The sequence below is a fragment of the Sminthopsis crassicaudata genome, chromosome 5, assembly GCF_048593235.1.
Source record: "Sminthopsis crassicaudata isolate SCR6 chromosome 5, ASM4859323v1, whole genome shotgun sequence".
NCBI classification, from domain to species: domain Eukaryota; kingdom Metazoa; phylum Chordata; class Mammalia; order Dasyuromorphia; family Dasyuridae; genus Sminthopsis; species Sminthopsis crassicaudata.
This window is the reverse complement of record NC_133621.1, coordinates 35,295,635-35,319,746: the sequence shown is the minus strand read 5'-3', so window position 1 is coordinate 35,319,746 and position 24,112 is coordinate 35,295,635. Positions and strand designations below refer to the sequence as shown.

The following is a 24,112-nucleotide window of genomic DNA, read 5'->3' as shown; positions in this document are numbered from 1 at the left end:
GGGGCACTTACCTCCTTTGTGTCTTAATTTCCTTATCTGTGAAAAGAGGGAGTTGCACTAGATGACCTCTAAAATCTCCAGCTCTAAATCCATGATTCTCTTTTCTTTCTTTATTGAGTTCTTATCTGATGTTTTTATTACTATTTGAGCTTGAACTCAAGAATTTTTGTTAATGATCTATTTTGCTTGTGAAGAAAGCACCACAGAACCAAGTGTTTTTGTAAGCACAAAGAAACTTTAAGAATCTTTTAATGCACTCATGATTAACTTTCTTAATGAGGAAAATGGAAATATGTTATTCTTAGTGTTCAGCTCCCAAGTCTGAATTAAGTAAAAACCTGTTTGACTGGAAGTCACAAAACTGTTTATGAGCACAAAAGTATGTTTTACGAACATTCATAGAAGGGACTTGATAGACAGATCAGCTAGACTACCCCAGTCATTTTATGGATGAGGGAACAGAGGCCCTAAGAAAAGCAGGCTGGTTCCATTGACGTTAGAGGGAGGCCTGTGGCTATAGAAGGACATGAATCATACCCTTGGTTATGGAGCTACAGATCTCAGCTTAGGGCTAAAGTGAAAAGTGCTAGATTGAGTCAGTATTTGGCTGAAATCTTACTTCTCCACTAACTGCCTATGTGACTTTGGGTAAGTTGCCTTTAACTCAATTTTTTTTTCTTCTCTCTTCCCCTCTTCTTCCCATCCCTCTACTGTCTCTTTTCCCTTCCTCCCTCTTTTTCTTTTCTTTTCTTTCCTCTCTTCTCCTCTTCCCTTTTTTCTTCCCTCTTCTCTCCTCACCTCTCCTTTCCTCTCTCCTATTCCTCCATTCTCTCCTCTTTGCTTTTCTTCCCTCTCCTCCTCTCCCTTCTTTTTCTCTCTTCAATTCCTTTTCTCTTCCTTCCCTTTCCTCCCCTCCCCATTTTAGTTTTCTCATGTGTACAATGAAGGGATTGGACAGCACAACTTTTGTGATCTTTTCCAGCACAAATTCAGGTGTTCTTCCTTCTAGATCTATATTTGTTTCCATGAACCATGTTGCTGACTTAGGAGTTAATATGCTTAACTTCCCAAAATCTTGTTGCTTTGCTTTTGTGCCTACTGGGGCTAATGAGCACTCACTGAAAAATGGCAAAATATCTGAAAAAAAACACTTAGAAAGGCTTATAATTGCATTCAGGTTGGTACTCCCAACCTTTCCATGGGGCTGTGGCCAAAAAACTCATCTCTGATGACCAACTTCTTGTTAATGCAATCTTCTGAATTTAGCTGGTCTGTCTCCTGAGTCAAATCAAATGTTCCTCCCTGAACCAATACTGTAAGCCTTGCCAGTCTGGTATGATCTGCTAGAACTTCAATTGTTTTGGTGGAATATGGGAGAATTTCTTTTCTTTTTCCCTTTGAAATCTTTGCATTTTCTTAAGCTTCTCCTTTTATGGATCAGTTTCCCCAATTCAACAATCCCTTAATTCTTCCAATATAAATTTAATCTGCTTACATGCTAGGTAGACCCTAAAAAACATAACCTTTCCATCTGTTTTGCTCTGCCTCTTTGTATCTTTCTTTGTTTCTTTCTGTCTGTCTCTGTCTCTCTTCTGTCTAACTGTCAGTCTCTGATGTTCAGTCATATTCATATAGAGTCCTAAAAGCAGTTTCATCAGCAACCTCCTAAAACCCCCTTTTCTTCTTTTCTAAAGCCCAGGGAATGTGAAGTCCCATTCTGCTCTGTCACTATAGTGGGGGAGGCCAGTTAGGGCAATGAAAGCCCATGCTAGCCTAGTAAGTTAACTGGTACCTGCTTTTTTTAAATGACCAGTCCTTAATGAAATTACTGTTGGAGCAGCTCCCCTCTCCCCTCAACAGCAGAGCATGTGGGCTGTGCATCAGGAAGCTGCTAGGAAACTTGGGTGGGGGGAAGCGCCACTTTATACTCCCAGTACACAGAAGGATTTTGAAACAGTTCAGAATTGCTGTATCTGGCATAGCCCACCCACTTACGCTCCAGGATGTAGGAGGTAGAGCCAGGTGGGTGTTTTGTTCCCAAGGAAGATGGAAGGGGGCTGGCTTTCACTTATTGTTAGTCCCCTATTATGGGTCTTGAAGCTCTCTCAACTATGGGAGAAATACTATGAAAAGATTGAAATATTCAACCTATAAAGCATCATTTGCTTCATTCCTTATGTAATGCTTTTTGTTTTTATTGATGCCTTATTGTTTTTACATCACTCTCTTTTCTGAAGATATCCTCTTAGCCAATAAACCATTCTCTGTAACAGAGAAAAAGAAAAAGAAAAAAACCAGTAGAAAAGACAATCAATCATCATGTTTACAGGAAATATGCAACTTTTTACACCTATGGGTCTCCCCCTCAATCTCTGCAAAAAGGGAAAGAGGAGAGCATGAAGTGTTTTTTAGATCAATCACAGGAATCTATGAACCATCTGCTATTTGAAGGATGCAGTGTTAAGCACTGCATATCATGGGCAATTTCTGCCCTCAGGAAGATTATATAAACTAATTGGAGAGGGAAGACAAATATAAAGAAAAGTTAATTATGAATATAAATAAATATATGACTGGTGGCAATAGGCAAGTCAGGCAATCTTTATTAAGCTATGAGCTTGGCAATGATCTCATTTGATCTTCAGAATAATTCTGGTAGGCAGCTGCTATTATTATCCTGATTTTACAGTTGAAGAAACTGAGGCAGATAGAGGTTGTTACCTGCTTACTGTCACACAGCTAATAAGTGACTGAGGTTGGATTTGAACTTCATGACCTCAGGATTAGTGCTTTATACACTGAGTCAACCAGCTGCACATAATAATATTTAATAAGTGTTTGTTGACTGACTATATCACTTATTTGGCATTAGCCATGTACTTATTGATAATTAAATTTCATTCATTAATTTTAGATCATTCTAAATGTTCCATTTTCCCAAGATAGGGGATGTAGGATAGGATTCTTTTCATTCTCAATTTATAGTTTAATAATTCAGGTGTGAAGTCCTGAATCAGGAAGCCTTACCTTCCTAAGTTCAAATATGGCCTCAGACAAATACGAGCTGTGTGACACTGGACAAGTCACTTAATACTGTTTGCCTCAGTTTTATCATCTGTAAAATGATCTGGAGAAGGAAATGGCAAACCACTTCAGTGTCTTTGCCAAGAAAACTCCAAAATAAGGTCACAGTCAAATAGGAATGAAAAAAAAAAAAAAAAGCCCGAACAATAACAAAGGTGATAACTAGGAGAGGAAAGGAAAAAGAAAGAACAGAATCAATGGGAGATAGTGATTGATCAGTTGCCAAAGGCTAAGGAGAAAAAAGAATCAAAGAAAACTACAAGAATCTATATCTAGTGACTGGAAAATAATTTAATAAATATTCCATCTCTCTATATTTATATATCTACATATATCTTTCTACATGTGGAACCATCAGCTACAGCAAATAGTGATAAGTTCTCTTACCTTGGCAGTATACTTTCTAGGGATGTCCACAGTGTTTGTTTTTTTTTTTTTTTTTTTTTTTTTTTTTTTTTGGCCTTTGAAGTTTTTTTTTATTTTTTTTTTATTTTTTTTTTTTAGTACTTAATCATTTTTTAATTTAATTTTTTATTTAATTTTATAATTATAACTTTTTTTTTTTTGACAGTACATATGCATGGGTAATTTTTTACAACATTATCTCTTGCACTTACTTCTATTCAGATTTTTTTCCCTTCCTCCCCCAACCCCCTCCCCCAGATGGCAAGCAGTCTTATATATGTTAAATATATTACAGTATATTCTAGATACAATATATGTGTGTAGAACCGAATTTCTTGTTGCACAGGAAGAATTGGATTCAGAAGGTAAAAATAACAGTTTACACTCATTTCCCAGTGTTCCTTTTCTGGATGTAGCTGGTTCTGTCCATCATTAATCAATTGGAATTGGATTAGCTCTTCTCTATGTTGAAGAAATCCACTTCCATCAGAATACATCCTCGTACAGTATCATTGTTGAAGTGTATAATGATCTTCTGGTTCTGCTCGTTTCACTCAGCATCAGTTGATGTAAGTCTCTCCAAGCCTCTCTGTATTTCTCCTGTTGGTCATTTCTTACAGAACAATAATATTCCATAATTTACCCAACCATTCTCCAATTGATGGGATGTCTGCAGTGTTAATGAGATTGACACACGCATTGCCAGAGCTAGTTCCATGTTTAGAAGGCTCTGAAGGAAAGTGTGGGAGAAGAGGGGTATTAGACTGACTACCAGACTGAAGGTGTACAGAGCCCTTGTGCTGATCTCATTGTAGTATGCCTGAGAAACCTGGACAGCATACAGGTGCCATGCCAGGAAACGGAAGAAGTGATTCCGTTGAATTGTCTTAGGAACATTCTGAAGCTCACCCGGCAGGATAACATCCCCCAAACTGAAGTCCTTTCTCAAACTAAACTTCCCAGCATTCCAACTCTACTGCAGAGGGCATAGCTCCATTGGGCTGGCCACATTGTTCGAATGCCAAATGGGCACTTGCCGAAAAGTCTATTTTGTGGAGAACTCACAAAGGGCAAGCGCTCACAAGGTGGTCAGAAAAAGCGGCACAAGGACATTCTCAAGGTGTCTCTTAAGAACTTGAGAATTGATTGTCTGACATGAGAGACTCTGGCACAGGACCGCCCAGCATGGTGTGCCCTCAGCAGAGAAGGTGCAGAATTGAACCAGTTCAGAAGAAATGTGAAATGTGCAAAGTTAGAGGGTCCACTCCAAATGTTCACAGGTTGGTCTGATCAGCCACAATTGGACACACTGTACCTTGACACTAACATAGTGATGTCATTGTTGGTCCTCTTCCAGAATGAAGAACAACTATCTATCTGCTGTCTACTTATCTATCTATCCATATATTTGTTGAAAAATTATCCATCACTCATCAGATGATAGATTCAAGATGTAGGATGAGACACGCATTTTGGAGCATGGCTAGTGAAGGAATTTGTTTTGCTCAATTATGTATATTCATTACAGGGATTTCCCCCCCCCACACACACACATAATAGGTGGGGATGGAAGGGATATAAAATACCTGCTTATTAATTAAAAAATTAAAATTTTAATGAAAAAAGGTTTGCTTTTATAGAAATGGAGAAGTTCTGACAATTTCATACAGGAGGTAGAATTTAAGCTAAGCCCGTTTTACTTTGGCAGAAAAAGGTTAAGATTCATTTTAGGCATACTGAGAGTGAAGTGATTCCAGGATACCTCTGTGTGAATATTTAACAGGCAGTTGGAAGAGAGGAGTGACAGAATTTTGGAGATGGAAAAAACCTTAGGGGTCCCTTCGTCCACCTCCCACTTAGTGAATAATCCATTCTCCAACATCCCTGACAGATGGTCATCCAGACTGAGCTTAAATAACTCTAGTGAAGGAGAGCTCATTCCCCACCCTTCCAAGGCTTACTATTTTGCTGTTAGACAGCTTTACTGGTTAGAAAAGGTTCCCCCTGCCCTGCCTATGTTGACCTGAACTCTGCCTGCTTATAGCTTTCACTGATTGGTTCTAATCAGGTTTCAAGAAGCACCATAAAACAAGTCTGCTTCCTTTCTAGTTGGCAGTCATTCAAAAATTTGAAGATTTCAATCTGCCTCCTTTTGATTGTCTTTAAGCTAAACACATCCTATTCTGTCAGCTGTCCTTCAAAGAATAATCTTTCTGGAACTTCATTCAGGCTGTTAGATAAGCTTTCTAGAATGTTTCAGGTTTCTGGTTAAAAATCCATATATATATATATATATATATATATATATATATATATATTTAATATGGGAGAGCTAAACCTGTTTCTCAAGCTATTTTGATCAGCCATCTTCATTTTATTTGCCAGTGACAGCAAAATCCAACTTGTAAATTCCTCTTTGTGCTTCCCCTACATCTTTTTTTTTTAATAGGCAACATGAGTTAAGAGACTTGCCCAGAGTCACACAGCTACTAAATGTTTGAGGTAGAGTTTAACTCAGGTCTTCTAACCACTGCACCATCTAGCTGCCTCTACCCCTACTGTTTAATGGATAATATATTAAGACAATTTGAGAAGTTATTAAAGTTCTTCTGCTTTGGACTGAATGCACCAGCAAATATTACCCGTATATCATATTTTTGTGCCCGGTTTGTGATGTTTCTGAGTTCCTCATCTGATTCTTCTTTTTGCCCAAGTGCTCTCTAATTTTTTTATTTTTATTTATTTTTTTTAGGCTGGGGTTAAGTGACTTGCCCAGGGTCACACAGCTAGGAAGTGTTAAGTGTCTGAGACCAGATTTGAACTCGGTTCCTCCTGAATTCAAGGCTGGTGCTGTATCCACTGTGCCACCTAACTGCCCCGCCCAAGTGATCTCTCGTATCCCATTCCAATGACGTTATCACTTCCAGTCTCCATTTCTTTTCTCTTTTTTTGGAAGCATGAACCATTTATTAAGTATTTACTATGCACTGAGCACAAGGGTTACAAATAGTTGAGTCTCCATTTATTTTCACCAAACTGCTATTTACTATACTTCTTAAACTTCCTCACAGGAAAATTTCAAACGTTTGAGGATTTATGAGCAGTGTTCATGTAGGTTATATGTATATAAATCTGGGTTTATCTAAATGTGGCTTGAGGGGAGAGACTTTGATAGAAATCTCTGAAATCACCCACCCTTCTTCAAGGGAAACTGTGATTCCTACTGTAAGGGGGGAAGGAGAAGAGGCCATGAGGCTAGCTGCTCTGCTCTCCTCAGAAAGTGGTACTGAGCCATATTCATACTTCTCTGCCACAATTTTACTAAACTAGGGAAAACGACTTTTTTCATAAATTCAAAGTACTTTTCTGGTCAATATCCTTTAAAGAGGAAGGGGTACTTTAAACTTCCATCTGAAGACTTGGTTCTTTTCATCAGATGCTAATTTCATAAAGACCATCACAAATAATAAATGCTGAGTGAACCCATTTATCCATCCTGATAGTAAACAGAAATAAGAGAAATTATACATATGAGAATATGCCAGATAATACCCATAGGCCCTCCCATGGGGAGTATAGATGGCTCAAACAAGAGAAAGAAGCCTCTGTCTCATCAAGTCTCCAAAGACTCTAGGAAGGCAAGCTAGAAATAGGAACATTTTGAAGCACTGGGGCTTTCTCTTATATATCTGCATTTATTGAGCACTTATTATATGCCAGGCACTGTATTACCTTTAGGGATACAAAAAAAAGGTAAAAGATAGTCCAGTTTCTCAAAGAGCTCCCAACCCAATGGGTAAGAGAATAAACAAACATATATACAAAGCAAGCTATACACAGGATACTTAGGAAATAATTAATAATTAAAAGTGAGGCTAGGATTAAAGTGATTAGGGAGGGCCACCAGTAGAAGATGAGGTTTTAGGTGGAATTTAAATTAAGCTAGAGAAGTCAGTAGTCAGAGGGGAGAAGAGAGAGCATTTCAGGCATGTGAAAGAGCCAGAAAAGGTCCCTGGAGCAGAGAGATGGAGTATATTGCTTGTGTAATAGCCAGTAGGCAGTGTAATTGGATTAAAACGACTGTGTCCAAAAGTAAGGTGTAAGAAGAATGGAGAGATAGGAGGGGGTTTGGGTTATGAAGGCTTTGAGCACACAATAAAGGATTTTATATTTGATCTTGGAGTTGACAGGAAGCCAATGTTTATTGAATAGCAAGGGGCTGTGGTGACATGGTTGGACCTGCACTTTGGGAAAATAACTTTGGTAGCTGAATGGAGGATAATTTGGATCACTCCCCCTCAACCTCCTAGCAACTATGGTAAAAGTCCAGTTATGAGGTGATGAGGGCCTGCATTGGGACGCGACAGTGTCAGAGGGCCAAATTTGAGAGATGCTGCAGCGGCGAAATAGACAGTCCTTGGTCATAACTTGGATTTTGGGGGGAGCCACTAAGGAATCCAGGTGGACTCTTAGGCTTTGGGCCTGAGGGACTTGAGGATGGTATTGGCCTCTACAATAATAGAGAAGGTAGGACCTAGGGAGGATTTAGTGGGAAAAATAAGTAAATCTGTTTTGGACATGTTTCCATGTCCAGGAGAGAACCAGGAGAAAGGGGGGGGGGGTCCTGAAAACCTTCAGAGAAGAGAGTGTCAAGGAGGAGAGAGGGACCAACAGTGGTGCTGCAGAGAGGTCTTTCAAAGTCTATTCTCTTTCTCTTCTGATTTCTTCCCAAACAGAGACTGGAACACTGTGTGTTCTCTCTGAAAATGGGAAAAAAACATGTCTTTTCTCCTAAGACACTAAGCATCTAGTCATCATTCTTACTACCAAGGAAAAAAGTCTTTTTTCTTCTCAAGATTATTTATTTTTTTCCAAATATATATAAAGATAGTTTTCAACATTCAGTTTTGTAAAATTTTGTGTTTAAAATTTTTCTCTCTTCTTCCCTTACCTCCCCCTTCCCCAAGACAGCAAGTAATCTGATATGAGTTAATGTTGTGATAAGGGAGTCACTTGCCAGTGGCTGCTGGAGGTCTAACTCAGAGCTGTAGAACGGATCTCTTCATGTGAGAGGATGATGATACAAGGAGACTGAGAAGCAGTTGCATTGTCTGACCTCTCTCCTCTTCCCTCTTGCCTCCAATTTATTTCCCAATCCACAAGGAACACCTGCACCAGCAAAGGCTGCCCCTCAGCTCCCTCAAGTGTCATGATCCACAGCTGCAGAGGCTCTCCGAGAATTGACCTGCCCCTTCATCCAGGCAGGGTCCTTAACAAGTCAAATACATTCAGTTCTTTTAAACATATTTCCATATATATCATGTTGTACCAAAAAAAAAAAAAAAAATCAGACCAAAAGGGAAAAAGCCATGAGAAAAAAAACAAACAACAAAAAAGATGAAAATATTATGTTTTGATCCATATTTGGTCTCCATAGTTCTCTCTCTGGATGCAGATGGCATTTTCCATCCCAAGTCTATGGGAATTATCTTTTTTAAAAATAGATTTTTATTTTCAAAATATAATCAAAGATAGTTTTCAACATTCACCCTTGTAAAATCCTGTGTTCCAAATTTTTCTCTCCTCCTTTCCCCTAACCTCCCACTTAGACAGCAAGTAATCCAATATATGTTAAACATATGCTATACATATTAGGGAATTGTCTTGAATCATCACATTACTGAGAAATGTCAAGTCCACTACAGTTGATCATCCCATAATCTAGTTGTTAATGTGTACAATGTTCTCTTGATTCTACTCACTTCACTCAGCATCAGTTCATATATGTCTTTCCAGGGTAGATAAGTCTTTTTTTAACTAAGGTTTTTTCAACCAAAAAATCTTTTTCTCTCTCTCCTTATCCTTCCCCCACTGCAAAAGAAAAAAAAAAAAAAAAAAAAAAAAAAAAACACACACAATAATACCCATGTAACAAATACGGATAGTCAAGTGAAACAGACTCTTGAAGTTGCCATGCCCCAAATCTGTTCCAATCTTCACTTTGCACACATTCATGACCTCTCCATCAGGAACTGGAGGGCATGTTTCATCATAAGATACCATCTAATCACCTGTGACCTTTCTTGTCTTCTTTCAACTTATTCCCCAACAGTATATGGTTTGATCAGATTATGTTGGCTTCCTGGTTGTTCTCCAACAATATACTCCATTTCTCATTTTCTGGCATTTTTTTTTGTGGCTATGTCTTATGGCAGGAAGGTTTTCTCTGTTTCACTTGAACTATAAACTTCCCTGTCTTCCTTTAAGTCTCATTTTAATTTGGAAACCTTTTCTAATGACTTTTAATCTTAGTGTTTTCCCCATGTTAATTAATTCAAATTTATCCTGTATATGGCTTTTAAAAAAAAATAAATTTGTTTCTATATTGTTTCCCCCATTAGATTGTAAGATCCTTGATCTTTTGCCTCTTTTTGTATCTCTAATATTTATCACAAAATCTGGGATATAATAAGCATTTAATAAATGTTTAGTGATTGATTAATTGAAGTGAATCTTATACAAACAAATAACCTAAGACTTGGACCCAGGGTTACATCTAATTTCTTTGGTATAAATACTTCCTCTACTAATGTAATTTGCTCTACCCTTCAGAGTTTAGGAGTTATAGCCAGCCAGAAACTAATCACCCTGAAACAAGGCTGATGGTGAAACTCTCTGAAGTTATCTAGGTTGGTTTGTCACTGGACCTAACCTAATCCTTTTCCAGCTCAATCAAATCATCTATGATATGTGTTCCACTAACATACTCTTTGAGAACCCTCAAAAGTAGATTTTTTTTGAAAAAAAAAATTAATTTTATTGATATTTAAAAATTTTTATCCTCCTAAATTTCCACCTATATCTTTCTGTCTCCCCATCTTATTTAACTAATTACTTTTTTAAAGAAAAAGAGAAAGAAGATATTTCAAAAATCAGGAGAGCTCATTAATTTATCAAAAAAATTTGACAATATATGCAACGTTCCACACTTGTGTACTTCCCACCTCTACAATGGAGTTGGAAAAGGAGTCTTAGTGTCCTTTTAGTCTTTTAGACTCTTCTCTTTGGAGCTATGTTTATTTTCCTCCTCCCCCTTTCCCTATTCCTGGAATCTATGCTTTTCTTTTCTTTTCTTTCCTCCACTCCTACTTAGCTATACTTATTTTTTATAATTTCACAACATTTGTTTTCCATTGTTTTGTGGTTGGAGTTCTTTCTATTTATATTGTTGCAGTCATTGTGCATATCTTACCCCTAGTTCTGGAGACTTCAGTTTGCATCAGCTCAAATAAGTAGTGCCATGTTCTTCCATATTCATTATATTTATCATTTCTTACAGCATGGAAATAAATCATTCCATTCCATTAACTTATCACAGTTTGTTTAGCTAATTCCCAATTGTAGATATTTATTTTGTTTCCAGTTCTTTGTATTATAAAAATGCTATTACAAATATTTTGGTGAGACAATTCCATTGAATATTTCATGGAAAATGTTATCTTTTTCCAGAGAGATGACTGATGAAATCTGAATGCAGATTGAAATATACTTCTTTTACTTTCTCTAATTTTCTTTTATTTTTGTCTGTGTTTTCTTTTGCAACATGGCTAATACAGAAATATGTTTTGCATGATGTCACATTAATAATCAATATATTGTTTATCTTTTCAAGGAGAAGAAAAGAACAATAGGGAAAAAAAAAGCATTTGGACCTTGATTTTTAAAAAAAGTTTAAAAATTGGTGTAAATGGACATTTCTCTTTTTTTTTTTGGGGGGGAATTTCTTTTTATCAACAAACACCTTTGGGTTATCTGGGTTGAAAGATATAGATATTTTAGTCATTTTATTTGCACAATACCAAATTGCTTTCCAAAGCAGTTGGTATTAATTCAAAAAAATTCAAAATTCTACTGATAATACCTGTGCCTATCTTCCCATCCATAGTACCTCTATTGTCTTAATATAAATTGCTGCTCCATCTTCCTTCTCTTCTTTTTCCTATTCTGTTTCTTTTTTACTATGGCATAAACTTCCAGAAACACATTCTAATCATGGATCTTAATCCTACCCAATTTCAATACCCTTCTGTTAGGATAAATATTATCTTAGAATCATTGTATCTTAGAAAGGAGGGGAATGAGAGACTTAAAGGGACAAATTATGTCTATTCCTTTTTCTGTGGATAGCGTTGATTAAATGTCTGAACACAAAAAGCAACCTGACCTCATTACTGTATTTAACACATATTTAGGTTACAATTTAGTACTGTTGGGATTTAAATTCAGTACACGAAGAAGATATGTTCAAGGTAGTTCCCATAACTTATTTCTGCCTAAACTGCAAGGAGAAAAAGTTTATTTTCCATTTACCAAATTACATCCATTCTGCACAATAAATGGAGATTGATTTTCTTGGCATTCTTGGCAAATGAAGTATTTAATGGGAATACTGTGCATTCATGCTATGTAGATAAGATATTAAATTATGGTACTTGAAGAAATCCAAGAAAATCAGGCTGTTTTTAACAGAAATATTACTCTTCCTAACACCTATAAGATGTGTTTTAGTGTCTTAAAACCTGATATTTTATAACTTCCATTACTAATCCAAATGCCTATTTCATGTATTGCTTTGTTTCTGATCCAGTTAAATGTTAACAAGTCCATTTTCCTAAATCTAAGCTTTTCCTCTGTCAACTAAAGTTCTCAAAAAAAAATTCCTCAGGGATGCTGAATGATTGAGGGAGTTATTAGTTGTCTTGGGGGGCGAAGAAAAATTTGGAACACAGGGTTTTACAACACAAGGTTGAAAACTATTTTTACATGTATTTGGAAAAATAAAATACTGTCAAAATCTACAAAATTGTATAACATGGGATATGAGTTGTCTGTATACTACCAAAACGACAACATTTTTTTGGGGGAAATTATTTGGTAGCCCGTGAATTTTTTTTTCCTATAGAGAACAAATATATATAATTTTCCCTCCAATGGGATGGGAAATTTTCCTCTACTAAATTAAGATTGGTTTTACATGTACTCTTAATCATACTGATAATTGCCATTTTAAATGGACAATTATAATTGTATGTAGTATTCTTTCAATATAAAAACAGGCCTAATTTCCTCCATCTTGCTTCTACTTTTCCCCTGCCTTGCCTTATTCCACAGAATTCTGTATGCCCTAGAGGGGTATTTCTAGACTGTATCAATGTATTTCAACCTAAGAGTGTTCCTCAATCAAATTAATTTGGAGAATGCCACACAAATCCATTATTGAGCAGCAACATTTACATATACATTTACATATAAAATCATTTTTACAAGTGCTTGAAAACTGCCTGGCAAGTGGGTGTTTCCCATGTTTACCTTATTGATTGGTCTGTGTAAATACTTTTTTGGGGACAAAGATTAATTTTAGTCTTGTTTTTTAGTTTAATTTAGTTTAATTTTAGTCCTGTTTTCCCCAGTCTGACTTGTACAGATTCAAAATTGGGCATTCTGTTTGGCATAATTAGAAAGACCACAGGGTTTGGAATAGGAACCCTGGATTTGAATCTCTATCAATTGCCAGCCAGGAGACTTTGAACTAGTCACTTAAATCACTCAGTTTCAATTTCTAAGGAATTGAATCACATCAATTATGAGTCTCAGTTTCCTAATCCATAAAGTAGGGATAAGACTACCTGTAAAATATAGCAAGAGTAGGTGAACTGGAAATTTACTCCATACTTCAAAATATCTATAGTGTCACTCATAGGGGTATTTCTTCCAATAATGCAGATTGAATGCCATTCATGCCATGAAGAACCCTTCTCCATGCCCCTCCTCCCCATGAAACAAAGTCCATATAGGTATATTGTTATTGAATCATCAACATAACCAGCATTGATTAAGGGAGGACTAACACTTCTGAAGTGAAGGCTTGCCAGATAGATGCTTTGCTCTTCCATCTTTGAGGTCCATTTTCACCCAGCTCTCAGCTGTGACTCCAAGAAGCTGTAGTGGGGGCCATACACTGGTAAATTTGTCTTGGTATATGGGCTAAACCATGTTGGTAGATGGACTAATCTAAGTTGAGAGTAAATGAGTTAGAGGGGCATCTACCGCAAGAATGGGAAGACTTCCCCGGCAGAATGGGTGAATGAAAACAACTTGCCCCAATGGCCATGAAAGCAGCTGATCTTGGACATTTTTTTCAATAGTATTTTATTTTTCCAAACACATGTAAAAATAGTTTTCAACCCTGTGTTGTAAAACCCTGTGTTCCAAATTTTTTTCACCCCCCTCAAGACAATAAGCAATCCAATAGAGGTGAAACATGTGCAAACTTTTTTTTTTCCCCCTGAGGCAATTGGGGTTAAGTGACTTGCCCAGGGTCACACAGCTAGGAGGTGTTTGAGACCAGATTTGAACTCAGGTCCTCCTGACTTCAGGGCTGGTACTCTATCTACTGGGCCACTTAGTTGCCCCTAATGTGCAGACTTTTTAAGCATACTTCTGTACCTATCATGCCATGCAAGAAAAATTGGATCAAAAGGGGAAAAATACAAGAAAAATTAAACAAAAAAGGTGAAAATATTATGCCTTGATCCACATTCAGTCTCCATAGTTCTCTTTCTAAATATGATTGGCATTTTCCATCTCAAGTTTATTGAAATTGCCTTGAATCACCACATTATTGAAAAGAACTAAATTCATCACAGTTTGATCTTGTTCATTTAAATCAATAATATGTAAATTTCCTAATGCTTCATATCTTTTTAACTTGAGGGGGGGGGGAAGATGTTAGGGAGTAGAGAGAAAGTAATGTTAAAAGCTTCTGGTTCCTTACTGTAACTACTATTGCACAAGACAACTCTCCCATGGTATATCATATGCTCTAAATGAATACTTTTTCATTTATTCATTTTGTTTATGGATATCTTAATATTTGTTTCTTGAATTTATCGAACCTTTAGATTAAGATTGAGAGAAGTTTCTTGGATGGACGAGAATCCTCAATCTTCCACAAAGTACTAAGTTCTCAAATTTTAGGAGCTTAATATTCCTTTACACTCTTAAAAATTATTAAATACCTCAAAGAGCTTTTACTTATATGAGTTTTAGCCATTATTTCTCATGTTTAAAATTAAAATGTCTTAGTACTATCATGAAAATTATTTTGCATCTTGGACCCTGTGGGTCTTTGGACTGTACTTTGAGAATATGAATCTAGTCCAGTGGTGTCAATGGCCATTATGGACAATGGCTACTAATCTTACATAAGTGCCCCTGCAGACTGTATATTGGTTTAATTTTAAAATGCAATGTTATCTATGGTTTACTATATTTTATTTATTTTGCTACCTATTTCCAAAATACATTTTAATCTCCCTTCAGGAGTGTTATGGGATGCACATGGTCAAGTGTTTACCAATCCTTTCCTTTCACTTTTGAAAAGAATGAAGCTCCGAAAGGGACCCAAAGGCCTTCAGACTATGTAAAGAAATGCGGAGTTATGTGGGATTTTCCCACGTTTGTTCCCACAAAGATAGTGATAGAAGCAGATTTGAATGTGCATCTCCTGACTCCCTGGCTAGTGTCCTGAAAATCCAGATACCCTGGCTGGGGGTCAGAGGTTATTCAAGACTAAAAAAATCCAAAATGTTAGATTTTTGCCAAGTGGGAAGGGACAGGAACATGGGAGAACTTTTAGGATCAAGCTAAAGAACACAGAAAAAGAAGATCGAAATAGTTTTCCAGGAAATGGGATCATTAAAAACAATATGCAGAATTTGTTTAGCTTCTTTTTTTCTCAGAGATTATTTGCCTAAATTCCTGATAATGGTTTCTGCTTTCCTTTCAGCTTACTGGTATAAAAAAAAAAAAAAAAAAAATGAGCACACAAAAAAATGCAGCCAACATTGGAAGGAGCTTGGGCTGGGTGCTTTGAGTTCTGACTATTATTGCTGGGGTTCAAGAAATCTTCCTCTCTCTAATAAGGGGAAGGAAGGGAATAAGCATTTATATAGAATCCACTATGAGCCAGGTATCATGTCAAACATGTTGGAAATATCATCTCCTTTGATCCTTACAACTACGAGGTAGATGCTACTATTATTCCCAGTTTATATTTGAAAAAACAGAGGCAAACCAGGGTTTAAAATCTTATCCAGATCACATAGCTAGTAAATATCTGGAACCTCATTTAAAATCAAGTCTTCCTGACTTCAGGCCTAGATTATCCACCAGCTGCCTCTGAGATGTAAATAAGTCCTGAGATAGTACATATTTATACATAGATACATCCTTAATCCCGGTTAAGAACTGCAAGGGACAATGTTGTTAAAAATTACCTATGCATATGAACTGTCAAAAAATGTTATAATTATAAAATTAATTTAAAAAAAAAAAAAAAAAAAGAACTGCAGACCTGGACTCAAAGAGACTTTGCTTAACCTTTCCCCCCTAAAAAAAAAAAAAAAAAAAAAAAAAAGTTTTCTTTTTTCTCCTGAATTACATGTAAAAGCAATATTAAGTATTTGTTTTTAACTATTTTTGAGTTTCAAATTCCTTCCCACCTTTCTTTTCCCCCTCCTTGAGAAGGCAATCACTTTGACATGAATTATACATATGCAATCATGCAAAATATATTTTCATATTAGTCATGTTGCAAAAGAAAACACAAACCAACAGCAACAATAAGAACCCAACAAGAAAATAGAGAAAGTTTTTTTTTTTTTTCTTAATAAAAGCTTTGTTCTGCATTCAACTTTCACCAGTTCTTTGCCTGGCATTTTTGGGCATTTTTCATTGTAAATCTTTCAGAATTATCATGTTTCATTGGATTGCTTCTTGGTTCCTATCTCTTCCTGAGGTTCTCCCTCAGTATCAGAATCTTGTTCTTCTAAGGAATCTTAAAGGTTAAAAAACAGATATAGAGAGACATAGAGAGACAGAGGCAGAGAGGAAGAGATAGAGACAGACAAAGAGAATCAGAGATAGAGAGACAGAGACACAGAGAGAGAAAGAAACAGAAACAGAGGTTGATATAGAGAAAGAGACAGAGATAGGAATAGAGACAGGGACAGAGAGACACAGAGAAAAGAGAGACAGAAACAGAGAGAGAATGACATACTCTGCCTAAGAAAACTCTAAACTTAATTTGACCCAAAAAAACCAAAACAAACAAATAAACAAAAAAAAGGCAAAGGATTATCACCCAGCCATTAGATAGATAATCAAATCAACTTCTCTTTCATCTCTAAAAAATCTCTACTTTTCCCCAAGGGCCTCTCCAGTCTTCCAGAAATAGCATTGCCCTGAACCCGATGAAGAATCTGGATTGTTTATGAGCCAAGTATTCCTTCTCTTGGTGGGTCCTGCTTTCCATCTGAACCCAAACCATTACAGCATCCAGCCGAGGGACAGGTCCTGATTGTTTCCTTAAAACTTGGTTTCCTTTTATATGGATTTTTCTTCTCTTTTACATCTCTCTCTCTTATCATTGCTCCTCCATCTTTCAAGCCCCTCTCTTTCTAACTTTCATTCCTAATCAATATATCTTTTTTTGACAACTGTTCTTAGTCTTCATGAAAGTGCAGAAGGGGATGTTACCTATTTCCTTGGAGGGTCTGTGTAAATAGTGAAGTTTCCCTTCAGGTAGCCAAGTCCAGGTGTGTGTGTATTGGTCCTCTCCCACAGAGTTTGTCTCCAAAGGCAGAGTTTCAGGGCTGGGAAGCTGGGTTAGTATCAAATCAAAGGCCTCATTGGGAAGTCAGAGAAAGGAGCATTCTTTATTCAGGGAATTCATAGCTTTACTTCCATTATGGGACCTGACATACAAGGTACAATGAAATACAGAGTTATCTGTAGGATGTGAAGAAAGCAGCTCAGAAATATACTTGAGAGACCCAATTGTCACATTTTCAACAGGAGCTACGAAAATGGAGCTTAATTTATTGTTTTGTTGATTGTTGAGAGCTGAGAAAAATGATAGAGAAAATTTTAAGAGTGCAGACTATACTTTAAAATGTTGTTGGAATGTCGTTCCCCTCTTTTCTCGAGAGCTGGTTGTTAAACATTAACCAGCACACCCTTGCCTGTAAACTATATAAGGAAGTATGACATAGTAGAAAAAAAACACCATAGACTAGGATTCACTAGCCTGGTTTCTAGAAATAGCTTTGACATTAACTAGCCAGGTCATTTCATTCAAATCACTCACCCCTGGCATTTGGAAATTCATTATCCATCTGACAAGGGAGACAAATAATCTCCAAATTTAAAGGCTTGTTTATGAGATCAAAGGTCCCTTCCAACATCCAAAAAAAAAAAAAAAAAAAAAATCTAGAAATGTATGCATGTGAAAAAAGTTTGGAAGAGAATGGAATCTTCAAATGAAACTTTGCTGGCAGACAGCACAGGGCAAAAGTCTCTCTAGCCAAGGGATCCGATGACCCTAGCGCCTTGCTGAGGTGAGCTGTAAAACCCGGATAATATTTGCAGTATCTCAGGGATGGTGGGATATCCCATGAAATCATAAAAGCTAAAGTGTCATATGCAAAGTGTTATGTAAATGCTGCTCTTATATTACAGTGTAAGTGAGATCCTGCTTCCTCTCAAAGGACCATACAACCCCAAAAGTTAAGTGTCCAAATGTGGAGACAGGAAGGCCTTTGGACCAATACTTAAAAATAAAATAAAAAGTAAGTTCATTTGATTTTCCCTAGGGCTTGGCTGGATAAAAAACTATTAGTGTCAGGGCTCATATTTGCTCCGGGCAAAAAGGAAGCTGGTTGCAATCCTCCCAGTGTGCCCTCCTGTGACTCCTCTCCCTGTGGCTCTGTAGAGGTCAGTGGAAGTAATTTGTTTGCTGGGATTGAAGGCAGTAGGAGGAGTGCTGAATGTGGAGTTGGTGGAGATGAGTTCAAATCGAGAGACAGAGAGACAGAAAAAGGGAGATACAGAGATGGAGAGAGACAGAAAGAAACAGAGACAAAGAGAGAGAGAAACATACAGAGGGACACACAGAAAGACAGACACGGAGAGACATAGAGAGACAGAGGCAGAGGGGAAGAGATGGAGACAGAGAGCCACACATAGAATCAGAGACAGAGACAGAAAGGGAGAAAAAAAAGAGATTAAAAAAAAAAACAAAACAAAACAGAAACAAAGAGACTGATAAAGAGAGCCAGACAGACAGAAAAAGGGAAAGACAGAGACAGAAATGGAGACAGAGAGAGGAAGAGAGAGAGAGAGAGAAAGAGAGAGAGAGAGAGAGAGAGAGAGAGAGAGAGAGAGAGAGAGAGAGAGAGAGAGAGAGAGAGAGAGAGAGAGAGAGAGAGAGAGAGAGAGAGAGAGAGAGAGAGAGAGAGAGAGAGAGAGAGAGAGAGAGAGAGAGAGAGAGAGAGAGAGAGAGAGAGAGAGAGAGAGAGAGAGAGAGAGAGAGAGAGAGAGAGAGAGAGAGAGAGGAAGAGAGGAGAGAGAGAGTCACATATAGAATCAGAGACAGAGATAAAGAAACAGAAACAAAAAGACTGATACAGAGAGACAGAAAGAGACAGAGATAGAGACAGGGACAGAGAGACTGAGAGAGACAAAGACATACATAGAGACCGAAACAGAGACAGACACAGACACAGATACACACACAGAGACAGAGAGGTGCAGAGACAGAGATACAGAGAGAGAGAAAGAAAAAGAAGAAGAGACAGAGAGAGACAGACAGAGAGGGAGAAAAAGAGAAACCAAAACAAAGAGACTGAAGTAGAGACAGACACAGAGACAGAAAGAAACAGAGAGACAGAGAGAGATAGAAATAGAAACAGAGAGATAGAAAGAGACGGAGGGGGACAGAGACATACAGAAACAGAGACAGAGAAAGACAGACAGAGGAAGGGAGGGAAAGAAAGAAGGAGAGAGGGAGAGACAGAGACAGAGAAAGACAGACAGAGGAAGGGAGAGAAAGAAAGGAGAGAGGGAGAGACAGGGATAGAAAGAGACAGAGATAAAGAAAAAGAAAGAGACAAAATGAGAAATGCCAGGAATCCATTTAATGAAGGAAAAGTAAGTTATCTATGGGAACACTTTTCTGTGGTACTAGAGTTGCTTCTTCCTCCCTTCCAGCTAAAGCAAAATCCATAGATCTCAATGGTCCCAGGTGACTCCCTTCTCCTTCCATGTAGAATGAGCTGCAGCTGCCTCTTCAAGATCTAGCTCATGGGAACAGGCTGAGGAACCAGAGGAAGAAGCAGCACCTTGGGAGAGGATAGATAAGGAAAGCTGCAAAGAGCATGGAGACTTTCATTTAGCTAGATTTTTTTCCTCATAGTTATCAGCTGTGGATTCCACTGGGACTTTGGAAAGAAAGCGTTAATTGGTCATCAGAGGCGGGTGACTTAGCTTGGAGGAAGAGGTGGGAAGATGTTTATTGATGCTTTAACCCCAGTTTGGGAGCTTCTGGGGAAGGAGAAAGGATGATGTAGAACAGACAGTGCAGAGGAAGTTGGCCACGAGATATAGAATAAGAATAACAAAGTATCTTTGCTGAGGTGGGGGATTATGGGTGTGAAATATTATATACATCAGACATTGGTTAGCTTTGTTGAACTATTGGATGTTTTATCTTGCTTATTCTGTTATGAGGAAAAATTTTCTGGGAGTAGAAGGGGAAGTTACCTATTGAAAAATGTAGATGATATAAAAATGAAGGATAGCAATATAAAATAACAGCAGCCCAAGCAAGTCTTTTCCTGTACATGTGAAGATGAATTCTTTCATGACCTACATGGAGTGTCCAGTATTTACCTATCTGCCATGGCCAGGAGATTGCTGTCCGTGCTTTATCTACTCCAGCCACAGTGGACAGAATTGTAGACATGACTTATGAGGCAGAGAGAAACCAGCTCTCTCCTCATCCTCTGACTTGAGGCTGCTACCCAGATGCTACCCACAAGCATGAGGAGGCTGGTCGCCGTGGCAACCTGCATCTAACCCCATTCTGTTTCCTCTCTGTATTCTGCAATGTCTTCAGTAGTAAAGGTACATCCTTCACTAAAAGTCAAACCAGTTGGATTCTGGTCCCAATCTTCCTCAAATTCCTTTACCTTCATTTTTTGGGGGGTGCGGACGGGGAGGGTTTGCCTGAATCTGTGATTTCTCTAGTCTGAGGAAAATTCCAGTATTGACTCTCTCTTCATAATTATAGATAAGTTATCATTATCAATACTTTAGAGCCTTTAGAACTTTTAGTCTGGAGTACTGAGACACTAAGGGATTTACCCAGGGTCTATTTCCCAGAGGGTGCAGCTGGGTGGCTCAATGAATAGAGTGCCAGCCCTGGAGTCGGAAAGACTCATCTCCATGAGTTTAAATATGCCCTCAGACACTTACTAGCTGTGTGACTCTAGACAAGTCACACTTAACAGGGTTAAGTGTTTACCTCAGTTTCCTCATCTGTAAAATGAGCTGGAGAAGAAAATGGCAAACCACATCAAGAAAACTCCAAATTAGGTCATATGAAGAGTCAGACAGAACTGAAAATATCTTTTTTTTTTTTTTTCCTGAGGCAATTGGGGTTGTGACTTGCCTAAGGTCACATGGTCTTCCTATGTTGGGAGAGGGTATATTGGGATTCCAGGACTCTCTGTACAGCTCACCAAATGATGGGATACAGAGTATAGGATCCCCAAAGTACATGGAGGTCTTGGGCCAATTTTATGGATTGTTTCAAAAGCATTTGTAGGTTTAAGCCATTTCCAAATCAAGAGGCTGTTGACAGCAGGGTATCCCTAACAAGGATTCAGCACCCAAAAAAGTTCTATGGGAGGATGTTGAGGTACAGAAGATTATTTTATGGAGGAAATATAACCTCAGGGATTGACATCATAACTTGGCCTTTTGATTGGATGGTAATTGTAGGATTTGTCAAAAGCAGGGGATTGGACCTACTAGGACTACTTCAACAGAGGCCTACTTAGGATAATGATAGGCCTAATCAAAATAAAAAGGTCCCTTTATATTCCTATCAGTGCTCCTCCCTGCTTGCCTCAAGGAATAGCTTGATTTCCAGATTGTTTTCAATGATTCTGTCTCAAGGCCCACCCAGCTACAAACTATTATCTCATTATTGGTACCTAACACCATGCCTGGCACACAATGATTGAATCATTCCAGGCATGTGACCCCATTTGGGGTTTTCTTGGCAAAGATCCTGGAGTATTTGCCATTTCCTTCTCCTGCTTATTTTCCAGATGAGGAAACTGAGGCAAATAAGGTGAAGTGAATTTCCAGAGCCACACAGCTGAAGATAGATTTGAACTCGAAAAGATGAGTTCCTGACTTCGGACTCTATCCATCTTGCCACTGAGCTGCCCTTGGTACTCAGTAGGTGCTTAATAAATGCTTGCTGATTGATTTCAATTGTTACTTAAAGCCACCCATTCTTTGCTTTTGTGAATGTTACAAAATACTAACTATGTCAACTAAAAGCATAAGAATGAAAATAAAAGTATTGCTACGTGTACCTCTCTCCAGCCACCAATATACCTAGTATTAGGTACCTGTAAGTCCTAGAGATTCAGTGCTGAGTCTAGTGAGAATGCAGGTTTTCTTTCCTTAGCTTCTGTCCCTTTTTTCTCCTCCCATCTTCACTTCCAGAATAGAAATTTGAAAAAAAGGAGACACTGAGGTGAGAGAGACACCATGTTGTTGCCATTTCCCAGACGGGCAGAGATGCCTTTCCTATGGAGGGGAGGAGAGGGCAGGGGATTCAGGCCCAACTTATTTTGCTAGTTACTTCTTAGACACTTGTTAAGATAATGATTACCCTCAAATATGAAAACTCAAGAAAGCCCAAGTTTTTGAAAGGGCTCAGATTAAACCAGCGAGGCAGATGTAACTGCAGCTGGTTGAAAAAAGAAGGGAAAAAAAATATACCTTAGACGATAATGAGATTTAAACTATAATCACTTCATTTAATTCAAGTCAGTAAATATTTATTAAGCCTATTTGCAAAACACTGCTAGGCTCTTAAAATGGTCCCAGCCCCAAATACCTCCTTTAGGAAGCTGTACCAAATGCACTTCTGATTCCTATTCAGCCAATTAACAGGATTACCTAGACAGATGATGTGGGGAGTCGGGAACTGGGTCTGGAATCAGCCAAGACCCAAATTTAAATATACCCTCAAATACGTAATAGTGACCCCACTGGATAAGTCAGTTAACTCCTATTAGTCTAAGTTTTTTCAATTGTTAAATGGGTTAATAACAGTGGCTACTTCCCAGGAATGTTGTGATGATCAAATAAGATGATATTTGTGAAGAGAAAGACAGGCACACCCTCTACAGACTCCCCAGGTATCACACAGTCAGGAAATGTCTGAAGCAGAAATTCCAGCTTTGTGCTGTCTCATCTCTAATTCTACCCAACTCCAAGTCCAATACTCTATCCATGATGCCATGCCGTGTATAGATCTAGTCACAGTTTTCCTGTTCCTGTGTCATTTCATAAGTACATCCTAGTTGAATTTTTATGGGGCATTGGTCCAACCCACCAACTTCACATCCAAATTCAGGATCATAATCTTGTCTCAGAGATGGCTAAGTTGGGTTTATTTTTTACATGAGGATATGTTGGTCTCAGTGAGGAGGGTCTAAGACCTTTCCCTTTAAACTGCTCTTGGTGATTTTTCCCATTGAATTTATCAGTCTATTTGCATCTAAAATGGAAATTTTAAGACAGCCAGTAGCTAAAGCACAGAACTTAGAATCAGGAAAACTGTCTTCAAAAGTTCTAATCTGGCCTCAGATACTTATTAGCTGTGTGACTCTGGGCAAGTCATTTCACCTTGTGTGCCTCAGTTTCTTCATCTGTAAAATGAGCTGGAGAAGGAAATGGCAAAATCCTATTTGCCAAGAAAACCCTAAATGAGATCATGAAGAGTCAGATGATACTGAAAACAACAATAAAGCTATCCATTCACCTGGCCTGAGAAGCATAGTATCTAGCATGAATTGGATAAATATGGAAGTATTTTCAACTGTTACTACAAAGGGTATATCAATATATAAAAATGGAGGATCAGTCGGTGGGTATGGTGTGCTATAGGGGGTATAGATTGGATTAGATGGCCATAGGATTCCTTCTGACTCCCCCAGGGTTTTAGTCTTCATCCAGGTAACTTTATAAACCAAAATACCGCCCCCCCAAAAAAAACAACAAAAAAACCAAGATCTCTCCTAATTTCCTGGAGGGCAGAGTGTTTTCACTTCTGCATCTGTATTCTTATCACTGGGCACTTTGTGAATGCTTAATAAATGCTTTTTACTTGTTCACTCATATGGCAATAACAATAAATGATTAAATAAGTCACTGCAATCCAAGCTTTCCAAGCTTTCCAACCCTTTCCTGGTTCAGGATATATTTTTTTCCATTTCTTTTCATATTCCCCTGACAAAAGAAAAAAGCCCTTTGGTTCTATTTTCCCCCAATGTAATTATGCTGATTAGTGTTCCATATGGAATGGGAGCCATTGTTTTGGAGCACCCTGGTACTCAGTAACCCATTGAGCTGTAAGTGTTTATGTTTTTCATTTCCTGGACATTCTCTGACATTAGTAGATAAAGATCAAGCCTCA

General features: G+C 37.9%; 2 long non-coding RNA genes across 2 annotated transcripts in view; one reads left to right on the top strand and one right to left on the bottom strand.

Moving 5' to 3' along the window:
• Positions 1 to 414: 414 nt before the first annotated feature.
• LOC141544485 (uncharacterized) overlaps positions 415 to 24,112 on the top strand; it is a 38,704-nt gene continuing 15,006 nt past the window's right edge. Inside the window, exons 1-2 of the long non-coding RNA XR_012482613.1 lie at positions 415 to 648; positions 18,070 to 18,179. This is a non-coding gene — a long non-coding RNA (uncharacterized LOC141544485). The remainder of the gene's footprint in view (positions 649 to 18,069; positions 18,180 to 24,112) is intronic.
• Positions 8,350 to 22,118, bottom strand: LOC141544486 (uncharacterized). Its single transcript, XR_012482614.1, has 2 exons — positions 22,035 to 22,118; positions 8,350 to 9,360 (listed from the first exon to the last, which is right to left on the bottom strand). It is a non-coding gene; the product is annotated as an uncharacterized LOC141544486 (long non-coding RNA).